We start from the raw sequence: 25,322 nt of genomic DNA on the forward strand, positions 1-25,322 counted from the left end.
TGAAACATTAACGCCTTGTTGCTTGCGACAGTTAACCCAGCCATTAACATGACAACGGACAGGGCCCAGTGAGGGAGCAGCTTGAGAGACAGCTTTCAATCGGCACTTCCGAAACATTAACGCCTCGTTTCTTTCGGGGGAGGAGCAGCTTGAGAGACAGCTTTCAATTGCAATCGGCACTCCTGAAACATTAACGCCTTGTTGCTTGCGACAGTTAACCCAGCCATTAACACGTCTTGTCTTTTTATTTCCCATCTCCAGCCAGCCAGCCAGGCAGGCAGCCGAGCCACAGCCAGCATCTGCAGTATTTTCTTTTGATTGGTCTTGCCTGCTGTGGAAGGAATGTTTAAACACGAGCTGCTGATTGTCAGCACCTCACCTCTTTCTCGATTGTCTGTTGCAATCTCACTCACTCACTCACTCACTCACTGTGAGACACGTCACGTCACGTCCCTAGTTTACCTTAAAGAGGTTTCCTTCCACGGCAGTTCGTTAGTGACGGAGAATGAGTGACGTAGGTCCGTTGAGACCCAACCCTCTCCCATCTGATTGGTGGCCTACTGGCAAAGTTACCAATCTGTCACGCAGTCCGAGCAAGAAAGGAGAAAACGGCAACTTCTTTCAACTGATCCACTGTTGCAATTAGAAACGGTGGCAAAAATGTGCCCAGAACGGCAGTGCTGCGAGACTGCTTTAAACACAGTCAGGCAGAGAAAAAAGAAGGAGGGCAAACAGGACCCAAGATCAATTCGCATCGAGCGCGGTATCGCTTCTCGGCCTTTTGGCTAAGATCAAGTGGTCAAGTGGGGGAAGGCAACCATTTGGAGCCTTCCTGCCATTGTATGCCGGGGGGATGCAGTCAGGGAGAAATCCCCTCGGGCAGAGTGTAGAGCTTTGGCTTGTAGAGCTTTGGCTTGATGTAATGTCACTGTAAGGAATCTGGAATGAATCTGTAAGGCAATAAGGCACCCCAGAGTGTCAGAAAAAAAAAAAAAAAAAAAAAATCTGTTCTTATCAGTTTAATATCTGATACGTCCCCTATCTGGGGACCATATATTAAATTGATTTTTGGAACAGGGAGATGGAATAGGGGCTTGCTCCGTCCACTCCACGCATCGACCCAGTATTGCAGTGTCTCTGGGAACGGTGCACCTCCCTGTGGGGAGATATTCAAAAAGAAAAACAGCTCGTTCCCAGCGTCTCTGTACATGTGTGTGTGTGTATGTATTATTAGTGAGAATAAAGCATATATATTGCACTGACTTTCTCAGCTCAGTGGTATCTTTTTCTTCTCCTGGGCTGAGTGCCGCTCGCACGCACGCACGCACGCACGCAGCCAGCGATATAATTGAAACTGCAAAATAACTGGACGTCCAGCTTGAGAGACAGCTTTCAATTGCAATAGGCGTTTCCGAAACATTAACTCCTCGTTTCTTTCGGGGGAGGAGCAGCTTGAGAGACAGCTTTCAATTGCAATCGGCACTCCTGAAACATTAACGCCTTGTTGCTTGCGACAGTTAACCCAGCCATTAACATGACAACGGACAGGGCCCAGTCAGGGAGCAGCTTGAGAGACAGCTTTCAATCGGCACTCCTGAAACATTAACGCCTTGTTGCTTGCGACAGTTAACCCAGCCATTAACATGACAACGGACAGGGCCCAGTGAGGGAGCAGCTTGAGAGACAGCTTTCAATCGGCACTCCTGAAACATTAACGCCTTGTTGCTTGCGACAGTTAACCCAGCCATTAACATGACAACGGACAGGGCCCAGTGAGGGAGCAGCTTGAGAGACAGCTTTCAATCGGCACTTCCGAAACATTAACGCCTCGTTTCTTTCGGGGGAGGAGCAGCTTGAGAGACAGCTTTCAATTGCAATCGGCACTCCTGAAACATTAACGCCTTGTTGCTTGCGACAGTTAACCCAGCCATTAACACGTCTTGTCTTTTTATTTCCCATCTCCAGCCAGCCAGCCAGGCAGGCAGCCGAGCCACAGCCAGCATCTGCAGTATTTTCTTTTGATTGGTCTTGCCTGCTGTGGAAGGAATGTTTAAACACGAGCTGCTGATTGTCAGCACCTCACCTCTTTCTCGATTGTCTGTTGCAATCTCACTCACTCACTCACTCACTCACTGTGAGACACGTCACGTCACGTCCCTAGTTTACCTTAAAGAGGTTTCCTTCCACGGCAGTTCGTTAGTGACGGAGAATGAGTGACGTAGGTCCGTTGAGACCCAACCCTCTCCCATCTGATTGGTGGCCTACTGGCAAAGTTACCAATCTGTCACGCAGTCCGAGCAAGAAAGGAGAAAACGGCAACTTCTTTCAACTGATCCACTGTTGCAATTAGAAACGGTGGCAAAAATGTGCCCAGAACGGCAGTGCTGCGAGACTGCTTTAAACACAGTCAGGCAGAGAAAAAAGAAGGAGGGCAAACAGGACCCAAGATCAATTCGCATCGAGCGCGGTATCGCTTCTCGGCCTTTTGGCTAAGATCAAGTGGTCAAGTGGGGGAAGGCAACCATTTGGAGCCTTCCTGCCATTGTATGCCGGGGGGATGCAGTCAGGGAGAAATCCCCTCGGGCAGAGTGTAGAGCTTTGGCTTGTAGAGCTTTGGCTTGATGTAATGTCACTGCAAGGAATCTGGAATGAATCTGTAAGGCAATAAGGCACCCCAGAGTGTCAGAAAAAAAAAAAAAAAAAAAAAAAAAAAAAAAAAAAAAAAAAAAAAAAAATCTGTTCTTATCAGTTTAATATCTGATACGTCCCCTATCTGGGGACCATATATTAAATTGATTTTTGGAACAGGGAGATGGAATAGGGGCTTGCTCCGTCCACTCCACGCATCGACCCAGTATTGCAGTGTCTCTGGGAACGGTGCACCTCCCTGTGGGGAGATATTCAAAAAGAAAAACAGCTCGTTCCCAGCGTCTCTGTACATGTGTGTGTGTGTATGTATTATTAGTGAGAATAAAGCATATATATTGCACTGACTTTCTCAGCTCAGTGGTATCTTTTTCTTCTCCTGGGCTGAGTGCCGCTCGCACGCACGCACGCACGCACGCACGCAGCCAGCGATATAATTGAAACTGCAAAATAACTGGACGTCCAGCTTGAGAGACAGCTTTCAATTGCAATAGGCGTTTCCGAAACATTAACTCCTCGTTTCTTTCGGGGGAGGAGCAGCTTGAGAGACAGCTTTCAATTGCAATCGGCACTCCTGAAACATTAACGCCTTGTTGCTTGCGACAGTTAACCCAGCCATTAACATGACAACGGACAGGGCCCAGTCAGGGAGCAGCTTGAGAGACAGCTTTCAATCGGCACTCCTGAAACATTAACGCCTTGTTGCTTGCGACAGTTAACCCAGCCATTAACATGACAACGGACAGGGCCCAGTGAGGGAGCAGCTTGAGAGACAGCTTTCAATCGGCACTCCTGAAACATTAACGCCTTGTTGCTTGCGACAGTTAACCCAGCCATTAACATGACAACGGACAGGGCCCAGTGAGGGAGCAGCTTGAGAGACAGCTTTCAATCGGCACTTCCGAAACATTAACGCCTCGTTTCTTTCGGGGGAGGAGCAGCTTGAGAGACAGCTTTCAATTGCAATCGGCACTCCTGAAACATTAACGCCTTGTTGCTTGCGACAGTTAACCCAGCCATTAACACGTCTTGTCTTTTTATTTCCCATCTCCAGCCAGCCAGCCAGGCAGGCAGCCGAGCCACAGCCAGCATCTGCAGTATTTTCTTTTGATTGGTCTTGCCTGCTGTGGAAGGAATGTTTAAACACGAGCTGCTGATTGTCAGCACCTCACCTCTTTCTCGATTGTCTGTTGCAATCTCACTCACTCACTCACTCACTCACTGTGAGACACGTCACGTCACGTCCCTAGTTTACCTTAAAGAGGTTTCCTTCCACGGCAGTTCGTTAGTGACGGAGAATGAGTGACGTAGGTCCGTTGAGACCCAACCCTCTCCCATCTGATTGGTGGCCTACTGGCAAAGTTACCAATCTGTCACGCAGTCCGAGCAAGAAAGGAGAAAACGGCAACTTCTTTCAACTGATCCACTGTTGCAATTAGAAACGGTGGCAAAAATGTGCCCAGAACGGCAGTGCTGCGAGACTGCTTTAAACACAGTCAGGCAGAGAAAAAAGAAGGAGGGCAAACAGGACCCAAGATCAATTCGCATCGAGCGCGGTATCGCTTCTCGGCCTTTTGGCTAAGATCAAGTGGTCAAGTGGGGGAAGGCAACCATTTGGAGCCTTCCTGCCATTGTATGCCGGGGGGATGCAGTCAGGGAGAAATCCCCTCGGGCAGAGTGTAGAGCTTTGGCTTGTAGAGCTTTGGCTTGATGTAATGTCACTGCAAGGAATCTGGAATGAATCTGTAAGGCAATAAGGCACCCCAGAGTGTCAGAAAAAAAAAAAAAAAAAAAAAAAAAAAAAAAAATCTGTTCTTATCAGTTTAATATCTGATACGTCCCCTATCTGGGGACCATATATTAAATTGATTTTTGGAACAGGGAGATGGAATAGGGGCTTGCTCCGTCCACTCCACGCATCGACCCAGTATTGCAGTGTCTCTGGGAACGGTGCACCTCCCTGTGGGGAGATATTCAAAAAGAAAAACAGCTCGTTCCCAGCGTCTCTGTACATGTGTGTGTGTGTATGTATTATTAGTGAGAATAAAGCATATATATTGCACTGACTTTCTCAGCTCAGTGGTATCTTTTTCTTCTCCTGGGCTGAGTGCCGCTCGCACGCACGCACGCACGCACGCACGCAGCCAGCGATATAATTGAAACTGCAAAATAACTGGACGTCCAGCTTGAGAGACAGCTTTCAATTGCAATAGGCGTTTCCGAAACATTAACTCCTCGTTTCTTTCGGGGGAGGAGCAGCTTGAGAGACAGCTTTCAATTGCAATCGGCACTCCTGAAACATTAACGCCTTGTTGCTTGCGACAGTTAACCCAGCCATTAACATGACAACGGACAGGGCCCAGTCAGGGAGCAGCTTGAGAGACAGCTTTCAATCGGCACTCCTGAAACATTAACGCCTTGTTGCTTGCGACAGTTAACCCAGCCATTAACATGACAACGGACAGGGCCCAGTGAGGGAGCAGCTTGAGAGACAGCTTTCAATCGGCACTCCTGAAACATTAACGCCTTGTTGCTTGCGACAGTTAACCCAGCCATTAACATGACAACGGACAGGGCCCAGTGAGGGAGCAGCTTGAGAGACAGCTTTCAATCGGCACTTCCGAAACATTAACGCCTCGTTTCTTTCGGGGGAGGAGCAGCTTGAGAGACAGCTTTCAATTGCAATCGGCACTCCTGAAACATTAACGCCTTGTTGCTTGCGACAGTTAACCCAGCCATTAACACGTCTTGTCTTTTTATTTCCCATCTCCAGCCAGCCAGCCAGGCAGGCAGCCGAGCCACAGCCAGCATCTGCAGTATTTTCTTTTGATTGGTCTTGCCTGCTGTGGAAGGAATGTTTAAACACGAGCTGCTGATTGTCAGCACCTCACCTCTTTCTCGATTGTCTGTTGCAATCTCACTCACTCACTCACTCACTCACTGTGAGACACGTCACGTCACGTCCCTAGTTTACCTTAAAGAGGTTTCCTTCCACGGCAGTTCGTTAGTGACGGAGAATGAGTGACGTAGGTCCGTTGAGACCCAACCCTCTCCCATCTGATTGGTGGCCTACTGGCAAAGTTACCAATCTGTCACGCAGTCCGAGCAAGAAAGGAGAAAACGGCAACTTCTTTCAACTGATCCACTGTTGCAATTAGAAACGGTGGCAAAAATGTGCCCAGAACGGCAGTGCTGCGAGACTGCTTTAAACACAGTCAGGCAGAGAAAAAAGAAGGAGGGCAAACAGGACCCAAGATCAATTCGCATCGAGCGCGGTATCGCTTCTCGGCCTCTTGGCTAAGATCAAGTGGTCAAGTGGGGGAAGGCAACCATTTGGAGCCTTCCTGCCATTGTATGCCGGGGGGATGCAGTCAGGGAGAAATCCCCTCGGGCAGAGTGTAGAGCTTTGGCTTGTAGAGCTTTGGCTTGATGTAATGTCACTGCAAGGAATCTGGAATGAATCTGTAAGGCAATAAGGCACCCCAGAGTGTCAGAAAAAAAAAAAAAAAAAAAAAAAAAAAAAAATCTGTTCTTATCAGTTTAATATCTGATACGTCCCCTATCTGGGGACCATATATTAAATTGATTTTTGGAACAGGGAGATGGAATAGGGGCTTGCTCCGTCCACTCCACGCATCGACCCAGTATTGCAGTGTCTCTGGGAACGGTGCACCTCCCTGTGGGGAGATATTCAAAAAGAAAAACAGCTCGTTCCCAGCGTCTCTGTACATGTGTGTGTGTGTATGTATTATTAGTGAGAATAAAGCATATATATTGCACTGACTTTCTCAGCTCAGTGGTATCTTTTTCTTCTCCTGGGCTGAGTGCCGCTCGCACGCACGCACGCACGCACGCACGCAGCCAGCGATATAATTGAAACTGCAAAATAACTGGACGTCCAGCTTGAGAGACAGCTTTCAATTGCAATAGGCGTTTCCGAAACATTAACTCCTCGTTTCTTTCGGGGGAGGAGCAGCTTGAGAGACAGCTTTCAATTGCAATCGGCACTCCTGAAACATTAACGCCTTGTTGCTTGCGACAGTTAACCCAGCCATTAACATGACAACGGACAGGGCCCAGTCAGGGAGCAGCTTGAGAGACAGCTTTCAATCGGCACTCCTGAAACATTAACGCCTTGTTGCTTGCGACAGTTAACCCAGCCATTAACATGACAACGGACAGGGCCCAGTGAGGGAGCAGCTTGAGAGACAGCTTTCAATCGGCACTCCTGAAACATTAACGCCTTGTTGCTTGCGACAGTTAACCCAGCCATTAACATGACAACGGACAGGGCCCAGTGAGGGAGCAGCTTGAGAGACAGCTTTCAATCGGCACTTCCGAAACATTAACGCCTCGTTTCTTTCGGGGGAGGAGCAGCTTGAGAGACAGCTTTCAATTGCAATCGGCACTCCTGAAACATTAACGCCTTGTTGCTTGCGACAGTTAACCCAGCCATTAACACGTCTTGTCTTTTTATTTCCCATCTCCAGCCAGCCAGCCAGGCAGGCAGCCGAGCCACAGCCAGCATCTGCAGTATTTTCTTTTGATTGGTCTTGCCTGCTGTGGAAGGAATGTTTAAACACGAGCTGCTGATTGTCAGCACCTCACCTCTTTCTCGATTGTCTGTTGCAATCTCACTCACTCACTCACTCACTCACTGTGAGACACGTCACGTCACGTCCCTAGTTTACCTTAAAGAGGTTTCCTTCCACGGCAGTTCGTTAGTGACGGAGAATGAGTGACGTAGGTCCGTTGAGACCCAACCCTCTCCCATCTGATTGGTGGCCTACTGGCAAAGTTACCAATCTGTCACGCAGTCCGAGCAAGAAAGGAGAAAACGGCAACTTCTTTCAACTGATCCACTGTTGCAATTAGAAACGGTGGCAAAAATGTGCCCAGAACGGCAGTGCTGCGAGACTGCTTTAAACACAGTCAGGCAGAGAAAAAAGAAGGAGGGCAAACAGGACCCAAGATCAATTCGCATCGAGCGCGGTATCGCTTCTCGGCCTTTTGGCTAAGATCAAGTGGTCAAGTGGGGGAAGGCAACCATTTGGAGCCTTCCTGCCATTGTATGCCGGGGGGATGCAGTCAGAGAGAAATCCCCTCGGGCAGAGTGTAGAGCTTTGGCTTGTAGAGCTTTGGCTTGATGTAATGTCACTGCAAGGAATCTGGAATGAATCTGTAAGGCAATAAGGCACCCCAGAGTGTCAGAAAAAAAAAAAAAAAAAAAAAAAAAAAAAAAAAAAAAAAAAAAATCTGTTCTTATCAGTTTAATATCTGATACGTCCCCTATCTGGGGACCATATATTAAATTGATTTTTGGAACAGGGAGATGGAATAGGGGCTTGCTCCGTCCACTCCACGCATCGACCCAGTATTGCAGTGTCTCTGGGAACGGTGCACCTCCCTGTGGGGAGATATTCAAAAAGAAAAACAGCTCGTTCCCAGCGTCTCTGTACATGTGTGTGTGTGTATGTATTATTAGTGAGAATAAAGCATATATATTGCACTGACTTTCTCAGCTCAGTGGTATCTTTTTCTTCTCCTGGGCTGAGTGCCGCTCGCACGCACGCACGCACGCACGCACGCAGCCAGCGATATAATTGAAACTGCAAAATAACTGGACGTCCAGCTTGAGAGACAGCTTTCAATTGCAATAGGCGTTTCCGAAACATTAACTCCTCGTTTCTTTCGGGGGAGGAGCAGCTTGAGAGACAGCTTTCAATTGCAATCGGCACTCCTGAAACATTAACGCCTTGTTGCTTGCGACAGTTAACCCAGCCATTAACATGACAACGGACAGGGCCCAGTCAGGGAGCAGCTTGAGAGACAGCTTTCAATCGGCACTCCTGAAACATTAACGCCTTGTTGCTTGCGACAGTTAACCCAGCCATTAACATGACAACGGACAGGGCCCAGTGAGGGAGCAGCTTGAGAGACAGCTTTCAATCGGCACTCCTGAAACATTAACGCCTTGTTGCTTGCGACAGTTAACCCAGCCATTAACATGACAACGGACAGGGCCCAGTGAGGGAGCAGCTTGAGAGACAGCTTTCAATCGGCACTTCCGAAACATTAACGCCTCGTTTCTTTCGGGGGAGGAGCAGCTTGAGAGACAGCTTTCAATTGCAATCGGCACTCCTGAAACATTAACGCCTTGTTGCTTGCGACAGTTAACCCAGCCATTAACACGTCTTGTCTTTTTATTTCCCATCTCCAGCCAGCCAGCCAGGCAGGCAGCCGAGCCACAGCCAGCATCTGCAGTATTTTCTTTTGATTGGTCTTGCCTGCTGTGGAAGGAATGTTTAAACACGAGCTGCTGATTGTCAGCACCTCACCTCTTTCTCGATTGTCTGTTGCAATCTCACTCACTCACTCACTCACTCACTCACTCACTGTGAGACACGTCACGTCACGTCCCTAGTTTACCTTAAAGAGGTTTCCTTCCACGGCAGTTCGTTAGTGACGGAGAATGAGTGACGTAGGTCCGTTGAGACCCAACCCTCTCCCATCTGATTGGTGGCCTACTGGCAAAGTTACCAATCTGTCACGCAGTCCGAGCAAGAAAGGAGAAAACGGCAACTTCTTTCAACTGATCCACTGTTGCAATTAGAAACGGTGGCAAAAATGTGCCCAGAACGGCAGTGCTGCGAGACTGCTTTAAACACAGTCAGGCAGAGAAAAAAGAAGGAGGGCAAACAGGACCCAAGATCAATTCGCATCGAGCGCGGTATCGCTTCTCGGCCTTTTGGCTAAGATCAAGTGGTCAAGTGGGGGAAGGCAACCATTTGGAGCCTTCCTGCCATTGTATGCCGGGGGGATGCAGTCAGGGAGAAATCCCCTCGGGCAGAGTGTAGAGCTTTGGCTTGTAGAGCTTTGGCTTGATGTAATGTCACTGCAAGGAATCTGGAATGAATCTGTAAGGCAATAAGGCACCCCAGAGTGTCAGAAAAAAAAAAAAAAAAAAAAAAAAAAAAAAAAAAAAAAAAAAAAAAAAAATCTGTTCTTATCAGTTTAATATCTGATACGTCCCCTATCTGGGGACCATATATTAAATTGATTTTTGGAACAGGGAGATGGAATAGGGGCTTGCTCCGTCCACTCCACGCATCGACCCAGTATTGCAGTGTCTCTGGGAACGGTGCACCTCCCTGTGGGGAGATATTCAAAAAGAAAAACAGCTCGTTCCCAGCGTCTCTGTACATGTGTGTGTGTGTATGTATTATTAGTGAGAATAAAGCATATATATTGCACTGACTTTCTCAGCTCAGTGGTATCTTTTTCTTCTCCTGGGCTGAGTGCCGCTCGCACGCACGCACGCACGCACGCACGCAGCCAGCGATATAATTGAAACTGCAAAATAACTGGACGTCCAGCTTGAGAGACAGCTTTCAATTGCAATAGGCGTTTCCGAAACATTAACTCCTCGTTTCTTTCGGGGGAGGAGCAGCTTGAGAGACAGCTTTCAATTGCAATCGGCACTCCTGAAACATTAACGCCTTGTTGCTTGCGACAGTTAACCCAGCCATTAACATGACAACGGACAGGGCCCAGTCAGGGAGCAGCTTGAGAGACAGCTTTCAATCGGCACTCCTGAAACATTAACGCCTTGTTGCTTGCGACAGTTAACCCAGCCATTAACATGACAACGGACAGGGCCCAGTGAGGGAGCAGCTTGAGAGACAGCTTTCAATCGGCACTCCTGAAACATTAACGCCTTGTTGCTTGCGACAGTTAACCCAGCCATTAACATGACAACGGACAGGGCCCAGTGAGGGAGCAGCTTGAGAGACAGCTTTCAATCGGCACTTCCGAAACATTAACGCCTCGTTTCTTTCGGGGGAGGAGCAGCTTGAGAGACAGCTTTCAATTGCAATCGGCACTCCTGAAACATTAACGCCTTGTTGCTTGCGACAGTTAACCCAGCCATTAACACGTCTTGTCTTTTTATTTCCCATCTCCAGCCAGCCAGCCAGGCAGGCAGCCGAGCCACAGCCAGCATCTGCAGTATTTTCTTTTGATTGGTCTTGCCTGCTGTGGAAGGAATGTTTAAACACGAGCTGCTGATTGTCAGCACCTCACCTCTTTCTCGATTGTCTGTTGCAATCTCACTCACTCACTCACTCACTCACTGTGAGACACGTCACGTCACGTCCCTAGTTTACCTTAAAGAGGTTTCCTTCCACGGCAGTTCGTTAGTGACGGAGAATGAGTGACGTAGGTCCGTTGAGACCCAACCCTCTCCCATCTGATTGGTGGCCTACTGGCAAAGTTACCAATCTGTCACGCAGTCCGAGCAAGAAAGGAGAAAACGGCAACTTCTTTCAACTGATCCACTGTTGCAATTAGAAACGGTGGCAAAAATGTGCCCAGAACGGCAGTGCTGCGAGACTGCTTTAAACACAGTCAGGCAGAGAAAAAAGAAGGAGGGCAAACAGGACCCAAGATCAATTCGCATCGAGCGCGGTATCGCTTCTCGGCCTTTTGGCTAAGATCAAGTGTAGTATTGTATGCCGGGGGGATACAGTCAGGGAGAAATCCCCTCGGGCAGAGTGTAGAGCTTTGGCTTGTAGAGCTTTGGCTTGATGTAATGTCACTGCAAGGAATCTGGAATGAATCTGTAAGGCAATAAGGCACCCCAGAGTGTCAGCAAAAAAAAAAAAAAAAAAAAAAAAAAAAAAAAAAATCTGTTCTTATCAGTTTAATATCTGATACGTCCCCTATCTGGGGACCATATATTAAATTGATTTTTGGAACAGGGAGATGGAATAGGGGCTTGCTCCGTCCACTCCACGCATCGACCCAGTATTGCAGTGTCTCTGGGAACGGTGCACCTCCCTGTGGGGAGATATTCAAAAAGAAAAACAGCTCGTTCCCAGCGTCTCTGTACATGTGTGTGTGTGTATGTATTATTAGTGAGAATAAAGCATATATATTGCACTGACTTTCTCAGCTCAGTGGTATCTTTTTCTTCTCCTGGGCTGAGTGCCGCTCGCACGCACGCACGCACGCACGCACGCAGCCAGCGATATAATTGAAACTGCAAAATAACTGGACGTCCAGCTTGAGAGACAGCTTTCAATTGCAATAGGCGTTTCCGAAACATTAACTCCTCGTTTCTTTCGGGGGAGGAGCAGCTTGAGAGACAGCTTTCAATTGCAATCGGCACTCCTGAAACATTAACGCCTTGTTGCTTGCGACAGTTAACCCAGCCATTAACATGACAACGGACAGGGCCCAGTCAGGGAGCAGCTTGAGAGACAGCTTTCAATCGGCACTCCTGAAACATTAACGCCTTGTTGCTTGCGACAGTTAACCCAGCCATTAACATGACAACGGACAGGGCCCAGTGAGGGAGCAGCTTGAGAGACAGCTTTCAATCGGCACTCCTGAAACATTAACGCCTTGTTGCTTGCGACAGTTAACCCAGCCATTAACATGACAACGGACAGGGCCCAGTGAGGGAGCAGCTTGAGAGACAGCTTTCAATCGGCACTTCCGAAACATTAACGCCTCGTTTCTTTCGGGGGAGGAGCAGCTTGAGAGACAGCTTTCAATTGCAATCGGCACTCCTGAAACATTAACGCCTTGTTGCTTGCGACAGTTAACCCAGCCATTAACACGTCTTGTCTTTTTATTTCCCATCTCCAGCCAGCCAGCCAGGCAGGCAGCCGAGCCACAGCCAGCATCTGCAGTATTTTCTTTTGATTGGTCTTGCCTGCTGTGGAAGGAATGTTTAAACACGAGCTGCTGATTGTCAGCACCTCACCTCTTTCTCGATTGTCTGTTGCAATCTCACTCACTCACTCACTCACTCACTCACTCACTGTGAGACACGTCACGTCACGTCCCTAGTTTACCTTAAAGAGGTTTCCTTCCACGGCAGTTCGTTAGTGACGGAGAATGAGTGACGTAGGTCCGTTGAGACCCAACCCTCTCCCATCTGATTGGTGGCCTACTGGCAAAGTTACCAATCTGTCACGCAGTCCGAGCAAGAAAGGAGAAAACGGCAACTTCTTTCAACTGATCCACTGTTGCAATTAGAAACGGTGGCAAAAATGTGCCCAGAACGGCAGTGCTGCGAGACTGCTTTAAACACAGTCAGGCAGAGAAAAAAGAAGGAGGGCAAACAGGACCCAAGATCAATTCGCATCGAGCGCGGTATCGCTTCTCGGCCTTTTGGCTAAGATCAAGTGGTCAAGTGGGGGAAGGCAACCATTTGGAGCCTTTCTGCCATTGTATGCCGGGGGGATGCAGTCAGGGAGAAATCCCCTCGGGCAGAGTGTAGAGCTTTGGCTTGTAGAGCTTTGGCTTGATGTAATGTCACTGCAAGGAATCTGGAATGAATCTGTAAGGCAATAAGGCACCCCAGAGTGTCAGAAAAAAAAAAAAAAAAAAAAAAATCTGTTCTTATCAGTTTAATATCTGATACGTCCCCTATCTGGGGACCATATATTAAATTGATTTTTGGAACAGGGAGATGGAATAGGGGCTTGCTCCGTCCACTCCACGCATCGACCCAGTATTGCAGTGTCTCTGGGAACGGTGCACCTCCCTGTGGGGAGATATTCAAAAAGAAAAACAGCTCGTTCCCAGCGTCTCTGTACATGTGTGTGTGTGTATGTATTATTAGTGAGAATAAAGCATATATATTGCACTGACTTTCTCAGCTCAGTGGTATCTTTTTCTTCTCCTGGGCTGAGTGCCGCTCGCACGCACGCACGCACGCACGCACGCAGCCAGCGATATAATTGAAACTGCAAAATAACTGGACGTCCAGCTTGAGAGACAGCTTTCAATTGCAATAGGCGTTTCCGAAACATTAACTCCTCGTTTCTTTCGGGGGAGGAGCAGCTTGAGAGACAGCTTTCAATTGCAATCGGCACTCCTGAAACATTAACGCCTTGTTGCTTGCGACAGTTAACCCAGCCATTAACATGACAACGGACAGGGCCCAGTCAGGGAGCAGCTTGAGAGACAGCTTTCAATCGGCACTCCTGAAACATTAACGCCTTGTTGCTTGCGACAGTTAACCCAGCCATTAACATGACAACGGACAGGGCCCAGTGAGGGAGCAGCTTGAGAGACAGCTTTCAATCGGCACTCCTGAAACATTAACGCCTTGTTGCTTGCGACAGTTAACCCAGCCATTAACATGACAACGGACAGGGCCCAGTGAGGGAGCAGCTTGAGAGACAGCTTTCAATCGGCACTTCCGAAACATTAACGCCTCGTTTCTTTCGGGGGAGGAGCAGCTTGAGAGACAGCTTTCAATTGCAATCGGCACTCCTGAAACATTAACGCCTTGTTGCTTGCGACAGTTAACCCAGCCATTAACACGTCTTGTCTTTTTATTTCCCATCTCCAGCCAGCCAGCCAGGCAGGCAGCCGAGCCACAGCCAGCATCTGCAGTATTTTCTTTTGATTGGTCTTGCCTGCTGTGGAAGGAATGTTTAAACACGAGCTGCTGATTGTCAGCACCTCACCTCTTTCTCGATTGTCTGTTGCAATCTCACTCACTCACTCACTCACTCACTCACTCACTGTGAGACACGTCACGTCACGTCCCTAGTTTACCTTAAAGAGGTTTCCTTCCACGGCAGTTCGTTAGTGACGGAGAATGAGTGACGTAGGTCCGTTGAGACCCAACCCTCTCCCATCTGATTGGTGGCCTACTGGCAAAGTTACCAATCTGTCACGCAGTCCGAGCAAGAAAGGAGAAAACGGCAACTTCTTTCAACTGATCCACTGTTGCAATTAGAAACGGTGGCAAAAATGTGCCCAGAACGGCAGTGCTGCGAGACTGCTTTAAACACAGTCAGGCAGAGAAAAAAGAAGGAGGGCAAACAGGACCCAAGATCAATTCGCATCGAGCGCGGTATCGCTTCTCGGCCTTTTGGCTAAGATCAAGTGGTCAAGTGGGGGAAGGCAACCATTTGGAGCCTTCCTGCCATTGTATGCCGGGGGGATGCAGTCAGGGAGAAATCCCCTCGGGCAGAGTGTAGAGCTTTGGCTTGTAGAGCTTTGGCTTGATGTAATGTCACTGCAAGGAATCTGGAATGAATCTGTAAGGCAATAAGGCACCCCAGAGTGTCAGAAAAAAAAAAAAAAAAAAAAAAAAAAAAAAAAAAAAAAAAAAAAAAAAAAAAAATCTGTTCTTATCAGTTTAATATCTGATACGTCCCCTATCTGGGGACCATATATTAAATTGATTTTTGGAACAGGGAGATGGAATAGGGGCTTGCTCCGTCCACTCCACGCATCGACCCAGTATTGCAGTGTCTCTGGGAACGGTGCACCTCCCTGTGGGGAGATATTCAAAAAGAAAAACAGCTCGTTCCCAGCGTCTCTGTACATGTGTGTGTGTGTATGTATTATTAGTGAGAATAAAGCATATATATTGCACTGACTTTCTCAGCTCAGTGGTATCTTTTTCTTCTCCTGGGCTGAGTGCCGCTCGCACGCACGCACGCACGCACGCACGCAGCCAGCGATATAATTGAAACTGCAAAATAACTGGACGTCCAGCTTGAGAGACAGCTTTCAATTGCAATAGGCGTTTCCGAAACATTAACTCCTCGTTTCTTTCGGGGGAGGAGCAGCTTGAGAGACAGCTTTCAATTGCAATCGGCACTCCTGAAACATTAACGCCTTGTTGCTTGCGACAGTTAACCCAGCCATTAACATGACAACGGACAGGGCCCAGTCAGGGAGCAGCTTGAGAGACAGCTTTCAATCGGCACTCCTGAAACATTAACGCCTTGTTGCTTGCGACAGTTAACCCAGCCATTAACATGACAACGGACAGGGCCCAGTGAGGGAGCAGCTTGAGAGACAGCTTTCAATCGGCACTCCTGAAACATTAACGCCTTGTTGCTTGCGACAGTTAACCCAGCCATTAACATGACAACGGACAGGGCCCAGTGAGGGAGCAGCTTGAGAGACAGCTTTCAATCGGCACTTCCGAAACATTAACGCCTCGTTTCTTTCGGGGGAGGAGCAGCTTGAGAGACAGCTTTCAATTGCAATCGGCACTCCTGAAACATTAACGCCTTGTTGCTTGCGACAGTTAACCCAGCCATTAACACGTCTTGTCTTTTTATTTCCCATCTCCAGCCAGCCAGCCAGGCAGGCAGCCGAGCCACAGCCAGCATCTGCAGTATTTTCTTTTGATTGGTCTTGCCTGCTGTGGAAGGAATGTTTAAACACGAGCTGCTGATTGTCAGCACCTCACCTCTTTCTCGATTGTCTGTTGCAATCTCACTCACTCACTCACTCACTCACTGTGAGACACGTCACGTCACGTCCCTAGTTTACCTTAAAGAGGTTTCCTTCCACGGCAGTTCGTTAGTGACGGAGAATGAGTGACGTAGGTCCGTTGAGACCCAACCCTCTCCCATCTGATTGGTGGCCTACTGGCAAAGTTACCAATCTGTCACGCAGTCCGAGCAAGAAAGGAGAAAACGGCAACTTCTTTCAACTGATCCACTGTTGCAATTAGAAACGGTGGCAAAAATGTGCCCAGAACGGCAGTGCTGCGAGACTGCTTTAAACACAGTCAGGCAGAGAAAAAAGAAGGAGGGCAAACAGGACCCAAGATCAATTCGCATCGAGCGCGGTATCGCTTCTCGGCCTTTTGGCTAAGATCAAGTGGTCAAGTGGGGGAAGGCAACCATTTGGAGCCTTCCTGCCATTGTATGCCGGGGGGATGCAGTCAGGGAGAAATCCCCTCGGGCAGAGTGTCGAGCTTTGGCTTGTAGAGCTTTGGCTTGATGTAATGTCACTGCAAGGAATCTGGAATGAATCTGTAAGGCAATAAGGCACCCCAGAGTGTCAGAAAAAAAAAAAAAAAAAAAAAAAAAAAAAAAAAAAAATCTGTTCTTATCAGTTTAATATCTGATACGTCCCCTATCTGGGGACCATATATTAAATTGATTTTTGGAACAGGGAGATGGAATAGGGGCTTGCTCCGTCCACTCCACGCATCGACCCAGTATTGCAGTGTCTCTGGGAACGGTGCACCTCCCTGTGGGGAGATATTCAAAAAGAAAAACAGCTCGTTCCCAGCGTCTCTGTACATGTGTGTGTGTGTATGTATTATTAGTGAGAATAAAGCATATATATTGCACTGACTTTCTCAGCTCAGTGGTATCTTTTTCTTCTCCTGGGCTGAGTGCCGCTCGCACGCACGCACGCACGCACGCACGCAGCCAGCGATATAATTGAAACTGCAAAATAACTGGACGTCCAGCTTGAGAGACAGCTTTCAATTGCAATAGGCGTTTCCGAAACATTAACTCCTCGTTTCTTTCGGGGGAGGAGCAGCTTGAGAGACAGCTTTCAATTGCAATCGGCACTCCTGAAACATTAACGCCTTGTTGCTTGCGACAGTTAACCCAGCCATTAACATGACAACGGACAGGGCCCAGTCAGGGAGCAGCTTGAGAGACAGCTTTCAATCGGCACTCCTGAAACATTAACGCCTTGTTGCTTGCGACAGTTAACCCAGCCATTAACATGACAACGGACAGGGCCCAGTGAGGGAGCAGCTTGAGAGACAGCTTTCAATCGGCACTCCTGAAACATTAACGCCTTGTTGCTTGCGACAGTTAACCCAGCCATTAACATGACAACGGACAGGGCCCAGTGAGGGAGCAGCTTGAGAGACAGCTTTCAATCGGCACTTCCGAAACATTAACGCCTCGTTTCTTTCGGGGGAGGAGCAGCTTGAGAGACAGCTTTCAATTGCAATCGGCACTCCTGAAACATTAACGCCTTGTTGCTTGCGACAGTTAACCCAGCCATTAACACGTCTTGTCTTTTTATTTCCCATCTCCAGCCAGCCAGCCAGGCAGGCAGCCGAGCCACAGCCAGCATCTGCAGTATTTTCTTTTGATTGGTCTTGCCTGCTGTGGAAGGAATGTTTAAACACGAGCTGCTGATTGTCAGCACCTCACCTCTTTCTCGATTGTCTGTTGCAATCTCACTCACTCACTCACTCACTCACTGTGAGACACGTCACGTCACGTCCCTAGTTTACCTTAAAGAGGTTTCCTTCCACGGCAGTTCGTTAGTGACGGAGAATGAGTGACGTAGGTCCGTTGAGACCCAACCCTCTCCCATCTGATTGGTGGCCTACTGGCAAAGTTACCAATCTGTCACGCAGTCCGAGCAAGAAAGGAGAAAACGGCAACTTCTTTCAACTGATCCACTGTTGCAATTAGAAACGGTGGCAAAAATGTGCCCAGAACGGCAGTGCTGCGAGACTGCTTTAAACACAGTCAGGCAGAGAAAAAAGAAGGAGGGCAAACAGGACCCAAGATCAATTCGCATTGAGCGCGGTATCGCTTCTCGGCCTTTTGGCTAAGATCAAGTGGTCAAGTGGGGGAAGGCAACCATTTGGAGCCTTCCTGCCATTGTATGCCGGGGGGATGCAGTCAGGGAGAAATCCCCTCGGGCAGAGTGTAGAGCTTTGGCTTGTAGAGCTTTGGCTTGATGTAATGTCACTGCAAGGAATCTGGAATGAATCTGTAAGGCAATAAGGCACCCCAGAGTGTCAGAAAAAAAAAAAAAAAAAAAAAAAAATCTGTTCTTATCAGTTTAATATCTGATACGTCCCCTATCTGGGGACCATATATTAAATTGATTTTTGGAACAGGGAGATGGAATAGGGGCTTGCTCCGTCCACTCCACGCATCGACCCAGTATTGCAGTGTCTCTGGGAACGGTGCACCTCCCTGTGGGGAGATATTCAAAAAGAAAAACAGCTCGTTCCCAGCGTCTCTGTACATGTGTGTGTGTGTATGTATTATTAGTGAGAATAAAGCATATATATTGCACTGACTTTCTCAGCTCAGTGGTATCTTTTTCTTCTCCTGGGCTGAGTGCCGCTCGCACGCACGCACGCACGCACGCACGCAGCCAGCGATATAATTGAAACTGCAAAATAACTGGACGTCCAGCTTGAGAGACAGCTTTCAATTGCAATAGGCGTTTCCGAAACATTAACTCCTCGTTTCTTTCGGGGGAGGAGCAGCTTGAGAGACAGCTTTCAATTGCAATCGGCACTCCTGAAACATTAACGCCTTGTTGCTTGCGACAGTTAACCCAGCCATTAACATGACAACGGACAGGGCCCAGTCAGGGAGCAGCTTGAGAGACAGCTTTCAATCGGCACTCCTGAAACATTAACGCCTTGTTGCTTGCGACAGTTAACCCAGCCATTAACATGACAACGGACAGGGCCCAGTGAGGGAGCAGCTTGAGAGACAGCTTTCAATCGGCACTCCTGAAACATTAACGCCTTGTTGCTTGCGACAGTTAACCCAGCCATTAACATGACAACGGACAGGGCCCAGTGAGGGAGCAGCTTGAGAGACAGCTTTCAATCGGCACTTCCGAAACATTAACGCCTCGTTTCTTTCGGGGGAGGAGCAGCTTGAGAGACAGCTTTCAATTGCAATCGGCACTCCTGAAACATTAACGCCTTGTTGCTTGCGACAGTTAACCCAGCCATTAACACGTCTTGTCTTTTTATTTCCCATCTCCAGCCAGCCAGCCAGGCAGGCAGCCGAGCCACAGCCAGCATCTGCAGTATTTTCTTTTGATTGGTCTTGCCTGCTGTGGAAGGAATGTTTAAACACGAGCTGCTGATTGTCAGCACCTCACCTCTTTCTCGATTGTCTGTTGCAATCTCACTCACTCACTCACTCACTCACTCACTCACTGTGAGACACGTCACGTCACGTCCCTAGTTTACCTTAAAGAGGTTTCCTTCCACGGCAGTTCGTTAGTGACGGAGAATGAGTGACGTAGGTCCGTTGAGACCCAACCCTCTCCCATCTGATTGGTGGCCTACTGGCAAAGTTACCAATCTGTCACGCAGTCCGAGCAAGAAAGGAGAAAACGGCAACTTCTTTCAACTGATCCACTGTTGCAATTAGAAACGGTGGCAAAAATGTGCCCAGAACGGCAGTGCTGCGAGACTGCTTTAAACACAGTCAGGCAGAGAAAAAAGAAGGAGGGCAAACAGGACCCAAGATCAATTCGCATCGAGCGCGGTATCGCTTCTCGGCCTTTTGGCTAAGATCAAGTGGTCAAGTGGGGGAAGGCAACCATTTGGAGCCTTCCTGCCATTGTATGCCGGGGGGATGCAGTCAGGGAGAAATCCCCTCGGGCAGAGTGTAGAGCTTTGGCTTGTAGAGCTTTGGCTTGATGTAATGTCACTGCAAGGAATCTGGAATGAATCTGTAAGGCAATAAGGCACCCCAGAGTGTCAGAAAAAAAAAAAAAAAAAAAAAAAAAAAAAAAAAAAAAAAAAAAAAATCTGTTCTTATCAGTTTAATATCTGATACGTCCCCTATCTGGGGACCATATATTAAATTGATTTTTGGAACAGGGAGATGGAATAGGGGCTTGCTCCGTCCACTCCACGCATCGACCCAGTATTGCAGTGTCTCTGGGAACGGTGCACCTCCCTGTGGGGAGATATTCAAAAAGAAAAACAGCTCGTTCCCAGCGTCTCTGTACATGTGTGTGTGTGTATGTATTATTAGTGAGAATAAAGCATATATATTGCACTGACTTTCTCAGCTCAGTGGTATCTTTTTCTTCTCCTGGGCTGAGTGCCGCTCGCACGCACGCACGCACGCACGCACGCAGCCAGCGATATAATTGAAACTGCAAAATAACTGGACGTCCAGCTTGAGAGACAGCTTTCAATTGCAATAGGCGTTTCCGAAACATTAACTCCTCGTTTCTTTCGGGGGAGGAGCAGCTTGAGAGACAGCTTTCAATTGCAATCGGCACTCCTGAAACATTAACGCCTTGTTGCTTGCGACAGTTAACCCAGCCATTAACATGACAACGGACAGGGCCCAGTCAGGGAGCAGCTTGAGAGACAGCTTTCAATCGGCACTCCTGAAACATTAACGCCTTGTTGCTTGCGACAGTTAACCCAGCCATTAACATGACAACGGACAGGGCCCAGTGAGGGAGCAGCTTGAGAGACAGCTTTCAATCGGCACTCCTGAAACATTAACGCCTTGTTGCTTGCGACAGTTAACCCAGCCATTAACATGACAACGGACAGGGCCCAGTGAGGGAGCAGCTTGAGAGACAGCTTTCAATCGGCACTTCCGAAACATTAACGCCTCGTTTCTTTCGGGGGAGGAGCAGCTTGAGAGACAGCTTTCAATTGCAATCGGCACTCCTGAAACATTAACGCCTTGTTGCTTGCGACAGTTAACCCAGCCATTAACACGTCTTGTCTTTTTATTTCCCATCTCCAGCCAGCCAGCCAGGCAGGCAGCCGAGCCACAGCCAGCATCTGCAGTATTTTCTTTTGATTGGTCTTGCCTGCTGTGGAAGGAATGTTTAAACACGAGCTGCTGATTGTCAGCACCTCACCTCTTTCTCGATTGTCTGTTGCAATCTCACTCACTCACTCACTCACTCACTGTGAGACACGTCACGTCACGTCCCTAGTTTACCTTAAAGAGGTTTCCTTCCACGGCAGTTCGTTAGTGACGGAGAATGAGTGACGTAGGTCCGTTGAGACCCAACCCTCTCCCATCTGATTGGTGGCCTACTGGCAAAGTTACCAATCTGTCACGCAGTCCGAGCAAGAAAGGAGAAAACGGCAACTTCTTTCAACTGATCCACTGTTGCAATTAGAAACGGTGGCAAAAATGTGCCCAGAACGGCAGTGCTGCGAGACTGCTTTAAACACAGTCAGGCAGAGAAAAAAGAAGGAGGGCAAACAGGACCCAAGATCAATTCGCATCGAGCGCGGTATCGCTTCTCGGCCTTTTGGCTAAGATCAAGTGGTCAAGTGGGGGAAGGCAACCATTTGGAGCCTTCCTGCCATTGTATGCCGGGGGGATGCAGTCAGGGAGAAATCCCCTCGGGCAGAGTGTAGAGCTTTGGCTTGTAGAGCTTTGGCTTGATGTAATGTCACTGCAAGGAATCTGGAATGAATCTGTAAGGCAATAAGGCACCCCAGAGTGTCAGAAAAAAAAAAAAAAAAAATCTGTTCTTATCAGTTTAATATCTGATACGTCCCCTATCTGGGGACCATATATTAAATTGATTTTTGGAACAGGGAGATGGAATAGGGGCTTGCTCCGTCCACTCCACGCATCGACCCAGTATTGCAGTGTCTCTGGGAACGGTGCACCTCCCTGTGGGGAGATATTCAAAAAGAAAAACAGCTCGTTCCCAGCGTCTCTGTACATGTGTGTGTGTGTATGTATTATTAGTGAGAATAAAGCATATATATTGCACTGACTTTCTCAGCTCAGTGGTATCTTTTTCTTCTCCTGGGCTGAGTGCCGCTCGCACGCACGCACGCACGCACGCAGCCAGCGATATAATTGAAACTGCAAAATAACTGGACGTCCAGCTTGAGAGACAGCTTTCAATTGCAATAGGCGTTTCCGAAACATTAACTCCTCGTTTCTTTCGGGGGAGGAGCAGCTTGAGAGACAGCTTTCAATTGCAATCGGCACTCCTGAAACATTAACGCCTTGTTGCTTGCGACAGTTAACCCAGCCATTAACATGACAACGGACAGGGCCCAGTCAGGGAGCAGCTTGAGAGACAGCTTTCAATCGGCACTCCTGAAACATTAACGCCTTGTTGCTTGCGACAGTTAACCCAGCCATTAACATGACAACGGACAGGGCCCAGTGAGGGAGCAGCTTGAGAGACAGCTTTCAATCGGCACTCCTGAAACATTAACGCCTTGTTGCTTGCGACAGTTAACCCAGCCATTAACATGACAACGGACAGGGCCCAGTGAGGGAGCAGCTTGAGAGACAGCTTTCAATCGGCACTTCCGAAACATTAACGCCTCGTTTCTTTCGGGGGAGGAGCAGCTTGAGAGACAGCTTTCAATTGCAATCGGCACTCCTGAAACATTAACGCCTTGTTGCTTGCGACAGTTAACCCAGCCATTAACACGTCTTGTCTTTTTATTTCCCATCTCCAGCCAGCCAGCCAGGCAGGCAGCCGAGCCACAGCCAGCATCTGCAGTATTTTCTTTTGATTGGTCTTGCCTGCTGTGGAAGGAATGTTTAAACACGAGCTGCTGATTGTCAGCACCTCACCTCTTTCTCGATTGTCTGTTGCAATCTCACTCACTCACTCACTCACTCACTGTGAGACACGTCACGTCACGTCCCTAGTTTACCTTAAAGAGGTTTCCTTCCACGGCAGTTCGTTAGTGACGGAGAATGAGTGACGTAGGTCCGTTGAGACCCAACCCTCTCCCATCTGATTGGTGGCCTACTGGCAAAGTTACCAATCTGTCACGCAGTCCGAGCAAGAAAGGAGAAAACGGCAACTTCTTTCAACTGATCCACTGTTGCAATTAGAAACGGTGGCAAAAATGTGCCCAGAACGGCAGTGCTGCGAGACTGCTTTAAACACAGTCAGGCAGAGAAAAAAGAAGGAGGGCAAACAGGACCCAAGATCAATTCGCATCGAGCGCGGTATCGCTTCTCGGCCTTTTGGCTAAGATCAAGTGGTCAAGTGGGGGAAGGCAACCATTTGGAGCCTTCCTGCCATTGTATGCCGGGGGGATGCAGTCAGGGAGAAATCCCCTCGGGCAGAGTGTAGAGCTTTGGCTTGTAGAGCTTTGGCTTGATGTAATGTCACTGCAAGGAATCTGGAATGAATCTGTAAGGCAATAAGGCACCCCAGAGTGTCAGAAAAAAAAAAAAAAAAAAAAAAAAAAATCTGTTCTTATCAGTTTAATATCTGATACGTCCCCTATCTGGGGACCATATATTAAATTGATTTTTGGAACAGGGAGATGGAATAGGGGCTTGCTCCGTCCACTCCACGCATCGACCCAGTATTGCAGTGTCTCTGGGAACGGTGCACCTCCCTGTGGGGAGATATTCAAAAAGAAAAACAGCTCGTTCCCAGCGTCTCTGTACATGTGTGTGTGTGTATGTATTATTAGTGAGAATAAAGCATATATATTGCACTGACTTTCTCAGCTCAGTGGTATCTTTTTCTTCTCCTGGGCTGAGTGCCGCTCGCACGCACGCACGCACGCACGCACGCAGCCAGCGATATAATTGAAACTGCAAAATAACTGGACGTCCAGCTTGAGAGACAGCTTTCAATTGCAATAGGCGTTTCCGAAACATTAACTCCTCGTTTCTTTCGGGGGAGGAGCAGCTTGAGAGACAGCTTTCAATTGCAATCGGCACTCCTGAAACATTAACGCCTTGTTGCTTGCGACAGTTAACCCAGCCATTAACATGACAACGGACAGGGCCCAGTCAGGGAGCAGCTTGAGAGACAGCTTTCAATCGGCACTCCTGAAACATTAACGCCTTGTTGCTTGCGACAGTTAACCCAGCCATTAACATGACAACGGACAGGGCCCAGTGAGGGAGCAGCTTGAGAGACAGCTTTCAATCGGCACTCCTGAAACATTAACGCCTTGTTGCTTGCGACAGTTAACCCAGCCATTAACATGACAACGGACAGGGCCCAGTGAGGGAGCAGCTTGAGAGACAGCTTTCAATCGGCACTTCCGAAACATTAACGCCTCGTTTCTTTCGGGGGAGGAGCAGCTTGAGAGACAGCTTTCAATTGCAATCGGCACTCCTGAAACATTAACGCCTTGTTGCTTGCGACAGTTAACCCAGCCATTAACACGTCTTGTCTTTTTATTTCCCATCTCCAGCCAGCCAGCCAGGCAGGCAGCCGAGCCACAGCCAGCATCTGCAGTATTTTCTTTTGATTGGTCTTGCCTGCTGTGGAAGGAATGTTTAAACACGAGCTGCTGATTGTCAGCACCTCACCTCTTTCTCGATTGTCTGTTGCAATCTCACTCACTCACTCACTCACTCACTGTGAGACACGTCACGTCACGTCCCTAGTTTACCTTAAAGAGGTTTCCTTCCACGGCAGTTCGTTAGTGACGGAGAATGAGTGACGTAGGTCCGTTGAGACCCAACCCTCTCCCATCTGATTGGTGGCCTACTGGCAAAGTTACCAATCTGTCACGCAGTCCGAGCAAGAAAGGAGAAAACGGCAACTTCTTTCAACTGATCCACTGTTGCAATTAGAAACGGTGGCAAAAATGTGCCCAGAACGGCAGTGCTGCGAGACTGCTTTAAACACAGTCAGGCAGAGAAAAAAGAAGGAGGGCAAACAGGACCCAAGATCAATTCGCATCGAGCGCGGTATCGCTTCTCGGCCTTTTGGCTAAGATCAAGTGGTCAAGTGGGGGAAGGCAACCATTTGGAGCCTTCCTGCCATTGTATGCCGGGGGGATGCAGTCAGGGAGAAATCCCCTCGGGCAGAGTGTAGAGCTTTGGCTTGTAGAGCTTTGGCTTGATGTAATGTCACTGCAAGGAATCTGGAATGAATCTGTAAGGCAATAAGGCACCCCAGAGTGTCAGAAAAAAAAAAAAAAAAAAAAAAAAAAAAAAAAAAAAAAAAAATCTGTTCTTATCAGTTTAATATCTGATACGTCCCCTATCTGGGGACCATATATTAAATTGATTTTTGGAACAGGGAGATGGAATAGGGGCTTGCTCCGTCCACTCCACGCATCGACCCAGTATTGCAGTGTCTCTGGGAACGGTGCACCTCCCTGTGGGGAGATATTCAAAAAGAAAAACAGCTCGTTCCCAGCGTCTCTGTACATGTGT

The 25,322-nt window shown here is 48.3% G+C and overlaps 15 pseudogenes; all 15 read left to right on the forward strand.

Moving 5' to 3' along the window:
• The first annotated feature begins 948 nt into the window (after nt 1–948).
• LOC137328414 (U2 spliceosomal RNA) lies at nt 949–1,157 on the forward strand (annotated as a pseudogene).
• A 1,560-nt stretch (nt 1,158–2,717) lies between these two features.
• Nucleotides 2,718–2,888, forward strand: LOC137328625 (U2 spliceosomal RNA; annotated as a pseudogene).
• A 1,499-nt stretch (nt 2,889–4,387) lies between these two features.
• LOC137328496 (U2 spliceosomal RNA) lies at nt 4,388–4,607 on the forward strand (annotated as a pseudogene).
• Nucleotides 4,608–6,106: 1,499 nt separating this feature from the next.
• LOC137328483 (U2 spliceosomal RNA) lies at nt 6,107–6,324 on the forward strand (annotated as a pseudogene).
• Nucleotides 6,325–7,883: 1,559 nt separating this feature from the next.
• Nucleotides 7,884–8,054, forward strand: LOC137328607 (U2 spliceosomal RNA; annotated as a pseudogene).
• A 1,573-nt stretch (nt 8,055–9,627) lies between these two features.
• On the forward strand, nt 9,628–9,798 carry LOC137328626 (U2 spliceosomal RNA; annotated as a pseudogene).
• A 1,483-nt stretch (nt 9,799–11,281) lies between these two features.
• LOC137328541 (U2 spliceosomal RNA) lies at nt 11,282–11,485 on the forward strand (annotated as a pseudogene).
• Nucleotides 11,486–12,992: 1,507 nt separating this feature from the next.
• On the forward strand, nt 12,993–13,202 carry LOC137328427 (U2 spliceosomal RNA; annotated as a pseudogene).
• Nucleotides 13,203–14,779: 1,577 nt separating this feature from the next.
• LOC137328627 (U2 spliceosomal RNA) lies at nt 14,780–14,950 on the forward strand (annotated as a pseudogene).
• A 1,499-nt stretch (nt 14,951–16,449) lies between these two features.
• On the forward strand, nt 16,450–16,673 carry LOC137328512 (U2 spliceosomal RNA; annotated as a pseudogene).
• Nucleotides 16,674–18,172: 1,499 nt separating this feature from the next.
• Nucleotides 18,173–18,384, forward strand: LOC137328445 (U2 spliceosomal RNA; annotated as a pseudogene).
• A 1,569-nt stretch (nt 18,385–19,953) lies between these two features.
• Nucleotides 19,954–20,124, forward strand: LOC137328628 (U2 spliceosomal RNA; annotated as a pseudogene).
• Nucleotides 20,125–21,623: 1,499 nt separating this feature from the next.
• Nucleotides 21,624–21,828, forward strand: LOC137328356 (U2 spliceosomal RNA; annotated as a pseudogene).
• A 1,495-nt stretch (nt 21,829–23,323) lies between these two features.
• Nucleotides 23,324–23,537, forward strand: LOC137328463 (U2 spliceosomal RNA; annotated as a pseudogene).
• Nucleotides 23,538–25,094: 1,557 nt separating this feature from the next.
• Nucleotides 25,095–25,265, forward strand: LOC137328597 (U2 spliceosomal RNA; annotated as a pseudogene).
• Nucleotides 25,266–25,322: the final 57 nt, after the last annotated feature.

This window comes from Heptranchias perlo, chromosome 12 (assembly GCF_035084215.1).
Source record: "Heptranchias perlo isolate sHepPer1 chromosome 12, sHepPer1.hap1, whole genome shotgun sequence".
NCBI lineage: Eukaryota > Metazoa > Chordata > Chondrichthyes > Hexanchiformes > Hexanchidae > Heptranchias > Heptranchias perlo.